The 14,807-nt window shown below is 43.2% G+C and overlaps 1 long non-coding RNA gene across 1 annotated transcript in view; it reads left to right on the plus strand.

The window, feature by feature from the left end:
* The window catches only part of LOC131483089 (uncharacterized), a 33,897-nt gene extending 21,197 nt beyond the window's left edge, over positions 1 to 12,700 (plus strand). Inside the window, exon 3 of the long non-coding RNA XR_009247505.1 lies at positions 12,620 to 12,700. This is a non-coding gene — a long non-coding RNA (uncharacterized LOC131483089). The remainder of the gene's footprint in view (positions 1 to 12,619) is intronic.
* Positions 12,701 to 14,807: the final 2,107 nt, after the last annotated feature.

The raw sequence follows: 14,807 nt of genomic DNA on the forward strand, positions 1-14,807 counted from the left end.
GTTCATGAAAATAGAATTAAAATTGTGAATACTTTTTTTTTTAACCATTCATATCATTCACACTTTCAGGAACTTTTTGAAGACCTTTTGTGTACATAGCTATGAAACAAGAACGTTATTATTCTCATGCAAGTGAAAGCAACTCAGAGCATCAAAGATAGAACAAAAACATCTAACAAGGAAAACCAAAATGCCGTAGAGGGTTTTCTGGGTAATATTTATGTTCAACATTAAGTGTTGTAGGTCATCTCAGGTCCAGAAAGGCGGATCATGATGGAGGAGAGGGAATACCTAAAATTTTCCCCAGACAGAGGGAAGGGCTTTGGCTTCTGCTCTCTCGTTCCTCCCCTAGTTGCACTTCTGAATGGATCCTCATGGGGATATGGTTTGTGGTGAATGGATGGAGAGAAGCTGAGTGTCCCATGCGTGGGCTTAGACCAATGATGATGACCTCAGCTCGCCAATTACACTAACTAGCAGCAGATGAAAAAACAGATTTTAAGGAATAATAATTTCGTAATGTCCTATGTAGTAGTTAGAATTTGACAGCATAGAATTTATTTCATTTTATGCGTTTCTTTTAATTTGGGTTATCCCAAGTTCAAAGCAGGAAATTGGGTAAGCACAGATAAAGAGAGCTAAATCACAAAAATATAGGTAGCATATACATAAAAAAAAACCAGACCTGGCACTGAGCTGTGAAATGACAAAAGTTTCTCTAAAAACCTAATAAAATGTTTTTGTTGAGTGTGTTTTGCTAGACAGTAGTGGTCAGGTTGACCATGGCCACATTATTTAAAGTCTTCAATAGTTAGGTTCAAACAGCTCCTTTTTGGTGTTTGTCCCTTTAGAAGCTTCCCATTCTTATGCCTGTTGAAGCCTTGTAAGATCACTTTTATTGTTTGCTCTTCTCTAGAATGTTCCTTTGAAAGTACTGAATATGTCCTTTAAGGCTTCTGCCCAACTAGCACTTGGCATATTTCATATCTGAGAGCTGCTCCAAACTGGAAATAGGCCCCAAAGTCATGGTTACTCAATATAACATCAATTCTGTTTTTCAATTAGGAATGGATAATTAAAACCTCTCTCAAGGAACTTTGGAATGGAAAGCCAAAGATGCTGAGTGTTTGAACTGAGGAGATATGAACCTGTGAGTTGTGGGGTGGATTGCCATGTATTGTATTCACAGGAAGCAGACAAATATGATGTGCAGAGAGAAAAGGATGAGACAGATGTGCAGATAGAAGCCAAGGTGAGGAAATATGCAACTGAGAGAGGAGTTAGGCAATTAAGACTGGGAAGTTGAAGCCCTAGGAGCCTTGGCTCCTGGTACCTTCTTGTGGCTGATTACAGGCCACAGATCCCATTCTGTCCCCAAGTCCCTCCAGATCCCTTTTGAGTTGTATCTGTCACTTGTAAAAAAAAATCAGCCTGACTAAGGAAAATCCTTGGCTTGACCCCTAAGGTCATCCCAAACGTGGTTGTCACATGTGGTTTCCATCTTCATGGAGATGTGATCCTGCATGGAGCTTCACTCACGTCAGTCTACTTTCAGTCCTCCTTTCATATTGATGCCTTGTGGCTCTTTACTATTTGATATCATTTTTTTTTTACTTGAAACATTCTCCCTCCACTTCTTGACCTATTAGGATCCTACCCATTTGTAGAACCAACTCAAGTTGGTCTCCATACAGTAAGTTATCTTAGAAGCCTCCCAAATAGAACAGTTTCACTATCTTAAATGTCTACAATGCATATATTTCTGTTACCAACTGTTTTACTCTAGCAATAGCTTACGAAAATGGAGAAAGATAAGTTATTTTCAGGATGACAACTTGAGCTAAAAATGATAAAACAAGAATTTGGAAATAATATGACAGAAAAGGAAAGTAGAAAAGAATATGTTTATTAAATATATTGAAGTATCAGCATTAGTGGAACACTACCAGATCTGCTGGAAGAGTAAACTTTTCATGTTCCTAGGATATGTATTATTCAGCGTCATCAGCAGCACCTGGGTGAGGTACAGCAGAGCACCAGGGAGGAGAGAAGCGTGGGGAAATGAGAGGATGTAGAGCAGAGGGACACTGAGATGTTGGAGGAGATAGTGACTACAGAATCAAGAGACAAAAACCACAACATTCTGAAAATATCTGAAAGGCAGAGAGACAACATTTCCCATCCCCTGGCTTATTTCCCAAATGTCTGCAATAGCTAAGGTGATCCAGGCAAAGCCGGGAACCAGGAATTCCAGTTGGTCCCCCAGGTAGGAAGTAGGCGGTCCAAACACTTGTACCATCATCTGCTGCCTCCCAGAGTGTGCATTAGCAGGGCGCTGGAAGTGGGAGTAGAGCTGGGACCCAAACCCAGACACTCCAATGTGGAATATAGATATTTCAAGCAAGGTCTTAGTGTAAAGATCTTAACTAATGCTATTTTCTAAGCTTCTAGAATCAGGTAGTACTTTATTTCCTCAAAGCGTTCCCCTTAATCCAAATAGAGAATATTGATTTTATAGGCAGAAAAGGGCTAAGGCAAGCAAACATAAAAATCAAAAAAGCAGATTGATATTGAAAAGTTATTTTTCTTGGGTCAACAGTCTAGCCTTTTGCCTGTTAGCACCAGCATAGCAAATGGCTGCCCGTTCTAGTCCTGGCTGCTCCACTTCAATTCCACCTCCCTGCTGCGGCCTGGGAGTGCATCCAAGGCTGGCCCAAGTTCTTGGGCTCCCGCACCTGCCTGGGAGACCCAGAAGAATCTCCTGACTCCTGGCTTCAGAGCAACTCCTTTCTTGTGAGGTGGGAACAGGAGACAGAACGATGGGAAAATACCTCTTGGCTGATATCAGGTTACATGCAGGTACCTTTTTCTGAGCTGGGATTAAAGTGGAGGGAATTTCATGATCATGCCAATTGAAACTGGCCCATTTGGAAAATGTGCCTAATCCTGATTTCTCAGAAGATTGGATAAGTAATTTCAATTTAGCTTGATAATGTGAAACTTCAGCAGGAGTGAATCCATTTTTACTTTTAGCCTGGTTTGTTGGGACTTAATGCTAGAGCTTATTTCCAAACAATGCTAAATCTTTACTTAGCACAGAAATGGGAGATGATAGGATATAGACGAAAAAGAGCTGAGAAGACGATGGTAAGTCTGTCTTCCTTCTCCGTGCTTCTCTGGTAAAATCAGCGTTGCAGCTGACTCTGCTACCAGCTCTTGTTATGAGGGTGAGGTAAATATATAACATGAGGATGACAAGGAGAACAATGGTAGCTGCTTCCCTTGGCAGCACAGACTTAGAATTTGGGGCCTCCAACCTATGGTGGGGTACTCCAAACTCTATGATAAGGATGAACCTGCAGTGGCCGGTTAATGTTCCTCATAATGAACGTGAGGACACATAGGAAACTGCCCACTCCGTAATACTCAGTGAACAAATGTTGACTGCATCCTCTGTGATCAGGTGATTCATTGTCATGTCAAGTAGTCACACCGGTCTCCACGGGAATTCCAGAAATCCATTTGAGTATTGCGCTGTGGAGGCAGTTGACTCTTGGACTTTCAGTTAACCTTTGTTCGCGAGCACACTGCACCTGTGTGTATCACAGGGGTTTCCCAAAGCTAAGTCTGTAATTTGTACCGGGTAACCTTTACTCTCTCAATGATTTCTGTGAAAAGTCCTTTATGACAAGCAATAGTGTGAGTTTGCCAGGTAGATAGTACTCTAAATGGTCTGGAGCCAGCATGTCATACTTTGTGTCTCTCTTGTCCAACATTTTCATTTAGCTGTATGGGTGCACCAAAGGCCATTTCAAAGGTGAAATAATGGTACATACTGGCTTCATCCCTAAATAGGGATCTTGAGAAAAAAAAAATCACTGCATTTTATTCATACTTTCAACCTAAACCCACATTGAGACCAGCCTTGTACCACATGGTGACCTTGAGTAGTCCACAGACTAATGAGAAAACAACCTGGAGAACTTGCAAATAGTAGACATGAATATTAGCCCTCTTTACTCTTAGAACTGTTTATACAAAGACTTCAAAATGTTCATGGAAAATGGAATTGAAAGGTAAATATGTTTATGAAAGTACATGTACATTTTAAAGAACTCTTATATGCATGAATTTCAGGCAGAGCTGCCTCCTCTCAGTTGTTTACTCCCACACCGCATTAGCATCCCTAAGTCATGACTTAGAGATGGTGCTGTTTGCTGCCTTTGCAGCTTGTTGTTTGGGAGCTGTCTTTCAATTATGATGCATTTTTTGCTTGTAAAATGAGCTAGAAACATTGCTGTGAATTAAATGCACGGTTATGCTCCCATCAGAATGTGTTAGAAGCACACTTGCCGTGTGTGAATCTTTTTTTCCCCTTAAATGGATAAATCCTTGATTAAGGCCTCAGTGCATCTACTGTGCACGCAGTACATGCACTGCCTTGAGGAGGTGCTTGTGTTGGGTGCTTCTTTGTATGTATAGTTGTGCAAACTTAGAATCGTGTGAAAGTTAAGAATCATCCCCCTAGCTGCACCAAATTTGGTAAATATTCCTGGATTTGAAAATCCTTTAATTGGGGCAATCTTAGCTGCTTTTTTTTATCCAATTGAATTCACATAATTCACCATCCAAATCCAAGCCACAATTCTGTGATGAAATAAGGAACTGATTTTTCCCCCTAGAGTCAGATACAGCAGATGCAACAGAAAGGTTCACCACAGGGTCAATTACAATCACATGTCAATCAGCTCAGCCTAGAACTACAGAACGGCACATTGTAGGTGCAAAGCAGTGTTGGCACAGTTCCTAACACATGCCAGCTCTTTGGCATTTATTTCTCAATTAGTCTTAAAACCAGATGCCCTCTTTTAAGAGTCTTGTTTTCTGTTACATAGATAATGATGAATTACAGAATAAGGGCCGTGATTTGAAACACAAAGAAGCACTTCCTGCTAACATGATTTGAGGAGTTTGGCAGAAAGGGAACGTGCAGGACCTTTTGTTAAAAAATTAGTAGGAGCTTTGAGGTGGTAGTTACAGGGCATTCAACCAAGTGTGGGACTCCTGATAAACATGTTTAGCCACCTAGCCCACCATGGGGGAGTATTGTTTGATGGACATGTATGTTGTTTTCTGTCATTCTCATGCAAACACATGAGTCTTAGGGAAATTCTTCTTTTTGTTTTTCACGTTATGAATACAGCATTTATTTGTTTCTCTTCTGTCACTTTCTCCCAGGTTGCCTGGGAAGGATATAGGCAAAAGAACAAACAGGGTGGAAACAGTTATGACAGGTGGTGAAGGGGATGAGATGGGCCACCATTAGTTAAAGACGACCCCTGGCCTCCCAGAGGACGAAGCCGAGATGGTACTGGAGAAAAGTTATTGCCTCTGAGAAGTGTTCCTGGCATTACCAGTGAGGTGGCTCCCAAATGGTGGAGCCAGCCACCCCAACCACAACAGCCACAGCCCCAGTTGCTTGGCTGCTGTGTCTGTGCCCCTGGCAGTGGGATTGGTTTGGAAGCTGCTGATAGAGCCAGGTGAAGTCAGGGATGCAGGGATGCCAAGCTGCTTGGGCTCTTGTCTGCCTCTCACTGTTGTAGGTCACTGCAGACAGAGGCGGACTGAGCAGCTGTCAGTTCCGGACTAAGGAGGACGTGGAGACAAACTTAGAGCAGACAGACATTTTTAAAAAGGATTTATTTATTTTTATTGGGAAGTCAGATTTACAGAGAGGAGAGACTGAGAGGAAGATCTTTTGCCCACTAATTCACTCCCCAAGTGGCTGGAATGACTAGAGCTGAGCCAATCTGAAGCCAGGAGCTTCTTCTGGTTCTCCCACGCGGGTGAAGGGTCCCAAGACTTTGGGCTGTCCTCAACTGCTTTTCTAGGCCACAAGCAGAGAGTTAGATGGGAAGCGGGGTCACCAGTACATGAACCAACACCCTATGGGATCCTGGTGCTTGCAAGGCAAGGACTTTAGCCACTAGGCTACCTCTCTGGGCCCCAGACAGACATTTTTAAGGGTTAAGTACTGTAGCACTGTTACCACTCCCCATCTAGAAAATAGAGAGCAAAATTTGTAACTTACCATAGATCTTATGAAAAGACTGTACCATGTGTACATTGATTCTCAATAACATATGTTCACATATACTAACATTTACCATCTTGTGTAGGTTCTTCTTGTTATGTGTTATATGTTTACACTTACGTGGAAAATAATGAACATGAGTTGAGAACCCACAACATGTCAGACAGTGGTCTTGACACAGATTCATTTGCTTAGTGCTTAGCAGTTAATTTATGCTGCTTTGGCCATGGCTTGGCAGAAAGCCTAACTCAAATGACTTTTTTTAAGGAAAAGGTGAATTTTGGAAGTGTGGACATTATTAAGAGAATATGAGCAGTCAGGTTTCTGGGAGCTTCTTCTTGGTCTCCCACGTGGGTGCAGTGTCTAAAGGTCTTTGGGCCTTCCTTGACTGCTTCCCCAGTCCACTAACAGGGAGCTCGATGAGCGGTGGAGCAGTACGGACATGAACTAGTATCTATATGGGATGCTGGTGCTTGCAAGCAAAGGATTAACCAGTGAGCCATTCCAGTGGCCCTGAGACTCACATTCTATAGTGAAGGAACCTGGGGCCCCAGGAACATAAATCTTTTATCCAGAGCCCTATCTTGAATAATGATTGATAAAACTTGAGCTAAAAATGATATATTAACTCCTTCATTCCATCACCCCACAAATGTTAGGCTTTGATTTGTGCCAGCTGTCCCATCTCATGCTTTGTGTTCTGAATCCTATTCTGATTCAAAAGCAACTTCAAATGAATAAGTTCCACAATGGCTTTAAATTTAGCTGCCCTGAGGCATGAGTAACACTTGTGTGATGCATTGAGATGCCCTGGGGGAGAAACAAATCCTAGCAATTGTAGCTGATGCAAGTTGACATTGTAAACCACAACTATCCCACCCCTCCTTGCAATTGATCTATTTTTGTTTTTGTAACTCGAAAATTACAGTCTGTTAGTTCCCATCAACTGGTTGAAAACCATATTCTCGCTCTGGCATCTTTGATAGATAATCATAAAAATAGAAAACAGCAGAGTTTTTGTCCTAGTGGGAGAGGTTGGAAACAAGGAGAGGCATTTGGGTAGGAAAGGAGCCAGGCCATTCAAGCTCTTATCAGAGGGCAGAGTTGGAGCCTTAATCAAGAGCTGGTATCAGAATGTGATACAAGATGTTTCTGAGCAATATGTCAGGAACAGGGTACAAACTCAGGACAGGGTCAGCGACCAGAGTGAGGAGGTGCACTTCTGGGAAGAAGATGGAGAGGGCAGCTGAAGGTGCAAAGAACACCAAAGATTAGCCACACCACGCATGGTACTAAAGTGACAGTGAGAGGCCAGTGCCTGTGATGGTTCATTTTACATCAGCTTGATTGAGCTAAAGATTAGCCAGTTAAATAATAAAACCTTATTTTTGGTTGTGTCTATGAAGATGTTCCAGGAGAGATTAGTATTTGAAATAACAGACTGAATAATGAAGCTTTCCCTTTATTTTTTCAAAGGTTTATTTGAAAGGCAGAGTTAAGTAAAGAGGATAAGGGCTAAAAGAGTGACATGTTGCAGCTGATGGTTCACTCCTCTGCAATGGCAGAGCTGAGCTGGTCCAAAGCCAGGGACCAGGAGCTCCTTTGGGTTTCCCATGTTAGTGCAGAGGCCCAAGCACTTGGACATTCTGTGCTGCTTTCCCAGTTGCATGAGCAGGGAGCTGGTTTGGAAGGGAGCATCCTGTCAGCAGTGGCTTTGCTGTAATAATCAGTGCTTGGCTCCGGAAAGATTGCCATTACATGAACAGGCGTCATCGAGCCTGCTGCAGGCACAAATAGGACAAAAAGGTGGAGGAAGAACCAATTCATCCTCTGCCTGAGCTAAGACATCATGCTCTTGTGCGCTTGGACATCAGAGGTGCTGGCTCCTAGCTTTGGGACTCTAAGCCTCGCACCCAGAGCCCTCCTCTAACGTCTTGTTTCTGTGCATCAGCTTTGAATTGAATTACATCACTGATTCACATAGTTGTACAGATGCAACATAGCATGCTGTGAGCCCTCTGAGTTTCCATATTCATGAGATCCAGTTTCTGCAATAGGTCATTTTAAAAATCCAAAGTATTTCCCCCACTAAATTAAGAAATAATAATAAATTTAATTTACATGTTTCATCTATTTAGAGGCAGAAAGACAGAGAGCAAGCTTCTTTCCCAGGTGCCTGCAACAGGGCAGCAACTACTCTAGCCATCGCTGGCTATTTCCAAAAATGTGCTTAGCAAGAAGCTGAGGTTGGAGCCAGGAAACAATCCCAAGGAGTTTGGTGTGGGATATGGGTTTCCCAAGGGATACCTTAACCACTGTGCCAAAGTTTGTTCCAAAAATATCTCCCCTTATATATCTAACTCTATCCTGTTGATTCTATTTCTCTGAGAAACTTTGACTAAATGAGGCAATTTCAAAAAAACTTGTGGAAAAATAGAATTAAAAGAGAAGTGCTTTCACACAAGAGCATTCATACAAGGGATCTAAAAAAATTTCATGTAAACTGTGTATTATGAAAAAAAATTTTTGCATGTATCTCATTTGCTTTTGCACCAAAATAACTTGTTTTTTTTAAAATTCTTTTCCATGAGTGTTTTAGGTAAAGGCTTATCTTATTTATTTGAAAAGCAAAGTTATAGAAGAAGAGAACTCAACAGCTTTGGTCCTTAATCTAAGGCCTTCAATCTAGTTGAACTTATAAACTGCCATTAGTGAGCCTGGCGCAATAGCCTAGTAGCTAAAGTCCTCACCTTGCATGTGCCAGGATCCCATATGGGCTGTGGTTCAGAATATCAGATTTACAGAGAGAAGGAGAGATAGAGAGAAAGCTCTTCCGTCCACTAGTTCACTCCCCAAGTGGCTACAATGGCCGTGGCTGAGCTGATACAAGCCAGAAGCCAGGAGCTTCTTCTGGGTCTCCCACGTAGGTGCAAGGTTCTAAGGTTTTGAGCCATCCTCCATTGCTTTTCCAGGCCACAAGCAGGGAGATAGGTAGGAAGTGGAGCATCCGGGACCCAAATCAACGCCATATGGGATCCAGGAGCATGTAAGACAAGGATTTAGCCATTGTACTGAGCCCCCACATTAGTTTTTATGCTCTAAATGTAGACCCCAAACGAGAGCACTCGTCAGCATTAACAACTATTATAGCTATTGCTTATTAACTGCTTATTATGGCAGGTGTTGGAGAGCCTTGTAAAGGCTTAAGTAACATGCCAGTTGGGGATGATACACCCTGGTGTCATGATAGTATAGTACTTGTGTTCCTGGTTGACAGAACACACCGGTGCAGGAAGTCGATGTAAGAAGTGGTCCATTTACTGTCATTCCCAGTGTCCTGCTTGGGGAGCCTATGCCTCCTGCTTCTGCAATTTTGATTTTTGCTAGACTGAAGATCCTGGTTTCTGAAGTGAATTTGGCAATGCAGATGGAGAAAGAGGTGAAGGGAATCTTACACCAAAGAATGTAGACAGGATTTCATTAAGCCTAACGTTATGTCTGCAACTTGGTTATTTGAAACTCCTTGCGACAGGAGTCCAACAAACCAAAGACAAGAGTTTCAGCACTGGCAGGAATCATTGAGGTTGGCTCTCAAAAGCAGACAAGCTTATTTCTACTTAGAGGGAGTTAGGAGAAGCATCTCTGAAACTCAGGGTGCACCTGAGTCTCCTCTGAATGCTTCTATCATGTGAGTGGGCAGTAATAACAACCAGATCCTGATGAGGACATGAAAACCAGAGAAGGCCTAAGTTACTGCACAGAGCACATAACTTAGTCTAGGGGAATAAGGAGCCAGATGATGAAGAGAAGAATCCAAGTTTTCGGTCTAAGGGACTGTAGCTTGTCTCACTAACATGCCTGACATAAATCTTTGTAGTCTTGAAAACTAGAGCAAGACACCTTGCAAAATCAGTGGCTAGACAGTTGCGTGGATGGACCTGAGATGGAAGTGAATGTTGTTGGTCCTGTCTCAGATCCTCTTGGCTTTCATTGGTCCCTTGCAGTCACTGAGTCTCAACTCTCACCAGAAGGCTTCTCTGACCACACGAGCTTGCTTGGCTTGCAGGAGGACAGTTCACATGCTGGCAAGTAGGTTTCAATTAGGAAAGGATGGGAGTTGGGAGATAAACACTCAGCATTCTTCTCCCTGGACAATGTACCTCAGTAGTGCCTCTATAGTGTCCCAGTGACTACCCAAGGACTAGAACCCTGAATACCCTCCAAGGTGTCCTGCTTCTTCTTAATGCACACTGTGCTGTCTCCCCTCCCTTACTGGTGTGTCCTGGATTTGCCTCTCAATGGGATGAGCTTTTTGGATAAACGTAAACTCTGATAATGACTAAACCAGAATATGAGTATTTGCTTTGGATGTGAAAGTTCATGTGTTGGCAGTTCAGTTCCAAAATTCCTGTGTTAATGTTGTTTGGGGATTCAGCCTTAGGGAGGTGATTGGTGAGGTCATGGGAGTGGGGCCTGTGATGGTATTAGTGGCTTTATGGGAAGAGACTCCTGAGCTGATACCCACTTGCTGTCTGTCCATGCAGTGCTCTGCCTTGGTAGGATGCATCCAAATACCAGGCTGAAGCCAGCACCATGATGCTCTGGGCCTGTCTCAACCTCCAGGATAGTAGGCTAGCAAGCTTCCACTCTTTATCAGTCACCTGGCCTTGGGAATTTTGAGATAGCAACAAGAAGCAAAAAACTCACTTGGATCGGTGCCTGGGAATGTATTTTCACTTTTCTTTTGAGAAGGAGGCAATTGCCAATGAGGTGCCGTGTCCGAATTCTGACTGCTGGGATGTATTAAAGAGCACTGGCCAGCAGTAGCCTTCACAGCTGTGAAAGCCCAAAATGACAGTCCTGGGTGTATATCCAGGTCACATCTTGGTTGTTTCCATAGACTGCATTGGCAGGAAAATGTGGAGCCCAACTCTAGAATGAGGCTGACTGGGTGTCTGGTTTGTCTTGGCTCTACCACCTACTTATAAAATAAGAGCAATTTTTAAATTAGAGAAACAGATGTGTGCTCATTTTGAGAAGAGTGTAATAAAGAGACAAGCTACTCAAGTGGGCAGGGTTGGGATAGCCAACAAAGAACCAAGTAGCACCTTGAGCTGACCCCATCAGGGAACCCAATACTGTTCCTAGGCTTGTGAGTGTTACTGTGGGATGTCTAGAGGTTGGCATGCAGGAGAGGTGTGCCACAGTGGCTTTCCATGGAGGAACATTGCCACTGCCATTGCCACCCCCAAGCCTTTGTGCAATGATTACCATTCCTGGCTGCTGGTGCCTCCTGCTGGCACCCCCACTGGCTGAATCCAGCTGCAAGGGACCTGGGCTGAGGCTGACCAGGAAGAGGAGCTTCCCAGGGTATAGAACACATTGCAAAAGCACAGAGAAGGAATCTGGAGGGAGAGCTCAGTAAGGGCTGTTGTGGGAGTTCAGTTTGTTACTAGATAAAAGTCTTAGAGCAGTGCAGGCACTTGTAAGCGTTCTCTTGGGTTGAGTGCCATCTTCTGAAATGCTTGACCCCAGAATTGATTTTTTTTTTTTAGTTTTAAATATTTGCATGTACATGGTAAGATGCCATTTTGGGCTGGGACCAAAGTCTAAACACAAAATTCATTTATCTTTCAAGCTTACCTATAGCCTGAAGGGCATTTGTGTGTTATTTTTAACGTGCCTGCATTTTGACTGGGACCCATCACATGAGGTCAGGTGTGGAATTTTCCACTTGTAGAATCATGTTGGTCAGAACCCAAGAAGTTTCAGATTTTCGGAGTGTTTTGGTTTTCAAACCTTCGAATTGGTGAGACCTCAGTTATATTACATGTCTCCTCTTTCTCATGCTGTTTAGAATCCAGGCTGCTACAGGATTGGTTGAGCTGATCCTCTGTGTTCAGTGCCAGCCCAGTGCTTGGTGCCTGGACAATCTCTCTGCCAAGGCCAAATGTCTGCTTCTCATCCCTGGGGTTTTGGTCTTTCATGACAGCTTGACCTTTGCAAACGAATCCTGCACTATCTCTGAGGCCATGAGCCTTTACTTTGTGCCTCGGGTTGATCCTTTGGTGTGCTGAGCTCTTCTGGATAGCCTTTTCTTCTCACCGTATGAAGTAAGCCTCCTTGAGACAGTGCAACACCATCCCAGACCCAATTGGCCACATCCACACTGACCAGATTCCCACTCCCTCGCTTTGCTTCAGTCAGGATTATAGGGTCAAAAGTCTGCCACACAGTCCAGCTCCCTCGGAGAATTCTCCAGAATTTAGGAACATAATTAGAGCATTTAATTATGGGTCAAAAGGTAGCAAGAAACCTAACATAATCTATGACATTTAATTTTTATAGCTGCTCAGCCGTATATTAGTGTCCCCATTTCACAAGTCAGGAAAATAGAGGTTCAGCCTATACACTAAGTAGATGTCAGAGTTGAGACTAGCCTGTCTGACTACAAAGGCCTTATCTCCATAGGATGACATTGACTCCAACTTGGATCACACATTCTCTTCTAAACTTTCTCTATAGCCATAAAACACATATAAGCAGAGAAAGTGGATTTCTGTCCTCAAAGCTCTCCTCATACTGTTGGAAGGCAAGATTCACACATATGAAGTAGTTTGGGGATGATTCGGAAGTGTATTGATTCAGGTACTAATCCAGGAGCCACACAGTGCGCATGTTGGGGCAGTTTTGAGAAAGGGAGGGATGAAAGAAGTCATTGATGGACTCTCTGAGGAGCTGGGCTTTGGACGGGGGGAGGTGTGCTCTGCACTTGCAATTGAGATAGGAAAGGAGAGGTATGATCAAAGAGAAGAAGGACAGAAATAAGCCCAGCCAGTGGAAAGCCAACGGGCCTAAATGAGAAGCGAGAACTCAGGAGTAGCCGATAATGAGGAGGGTTGAGGAAGTACAAGGAAGTCCTTGAAAGCCACAAAGAGGAATTGAGATCCAAGGTGGGGATCAAAGGAGCTCATCCTAGATGGAGAATGGCAGTGCCAAAGCAAAGAGCCAGGAAGGCCTGGACTTCCGGAGTCAGGGGAAGCTGTTTGATACCTTATTGCAAAGCCATGATGACAAATCAGAAAGGGGAAATTGGAGCTACCCTTCAAAAGAAGAACCGGCCACATCTTAGTGCCTGAGTTAAGGATGACTTCATTTGCTTTCATCATGCTCGATAAAAGGGCAAGAAGAACAGAGAGGGATAAGATCCATCTATAAATTGAATTTGTTTACAATGGAAGAGAGGCTTCCCCCTTCCCTGCCCAGGTAAGAGCAACCCCTCTGCTTAGAAAGGCAAAGTTTTTGTTTATTTTCTGGATTGAGGGGATGCCTAGTTCCCAGGTACCTCCTTCTGGCAGTCCTCACTACAGGTTACCTACCTCTCTGCATCGGGAGAGTTGGTGGCTCAGGGATCCGGGAACGAAAGGATCAAGGAAAGCTCCTCTTTGGGTCAGAGAGTATCTGATTGTCGCAAAGGAGAAATTGAACCAAGTCCAACTGGCTGTTTTTGTTAAATCCCAAGAAATCTAAAATATATCTCTACTAACCAGCATTCATTGAGCAAAAGTCTTCATTTCTTTTGATTCTGGAAAATTTTAATATTCATGATGTCCCTTGCAATAGGACTATTAAAACACATACATTTATTTTTATTCAAATCTCTATTGTTTTCAGTAAACTTTTGCTACCCATAATTCACAGCACTTACAGTCTTCCCAATAAGGTCATGTATTTCCCTGATACCTGGCCCGTTTTCTAAATGTAGATGATTCATAAAATTTTAGTTAATTCAAATAAAATATGTTTTGCCTCTCTAATCAGACGGGCAGTTTTTATCCACCTTAGGGAACTACATCCAAGTTGTAAATATACTTATATATTTATTTGCTGATGAATTTTCTTCCTCTTTGTGCCCCTTTTCTGCACTTATGAAGCACAGAAGAGAGCTGGATTTACCTATTCTTACAAGCCTTTCAAATAGTTTTATTCATTTAATGAAAATTAAGGAAATATTGTGTCTTGTAAACAAACAATAGACTTCAACCCAAAGTGCATCTAATAGTGAATGATATGTCTTCCAAAGAATGTGTGTGTGTGGTGGTGTTGGTGTGGAGGGTCAGAGAGAGGCTGGGGAGAGAGGAAGAGGAGGGAGGTAACCTGCTTTAGCACACAATGGTGGCGAATGTGTGGCGTCAGTCCTTCAAGAGATGACTGTGTTGCTTCCTACACAGTCTCTATCCAGCGGTTGAAGAGGCTTAACAAAGCCAGACACAAAATGGCATTTCCTGATGAGCTGTCAGGAATACTACATGTCTCCAGACATGAATCATATCCCCTGTTTGCAGTTCCATTTCACAACAGGAACATGAGTTGCATCCCACTCAGTCCTTACCAGCTTTGGTGGGGGAAGAGGTGGGGTGTCCATTTATGGGATCCAGCCTGAATGCCTGGTCTGATGGGCTGAAATGGAGCCCTAGCACCCAGACTAGAGAGAATTCGGTGCCTGATGGGTTGGGTGGTGCAGATAACCCAGTCAAGAAATTCAGCTCCATAGTGAAAGGGGAGATAAAGGTGAGAACTGTGGAATTCTCATACAGTAGGACTTTTGACAGCCACCTGAGTCATGTAACTCAAACCACATGTCTAGTGGCCTGCAACCTTGAATTTCCTTCACAATCAGCCACGCCTACTCCCCCCTCATTCCTTTTCCCCC

This window comes from Ochotona princeps, chromosome 23, assembly GCF_030435755.1.
Source record: "Ochotona princeps isolate mOchPri1 chromosome 23, mOchPri1.hap1, whole genome shotgun sequence".
NCBI lineage: Eukaryota > Metazoa > Chordata > Mammalia > Lagomorpha > Ochotonidae > Ochotona > Ochotona princeps.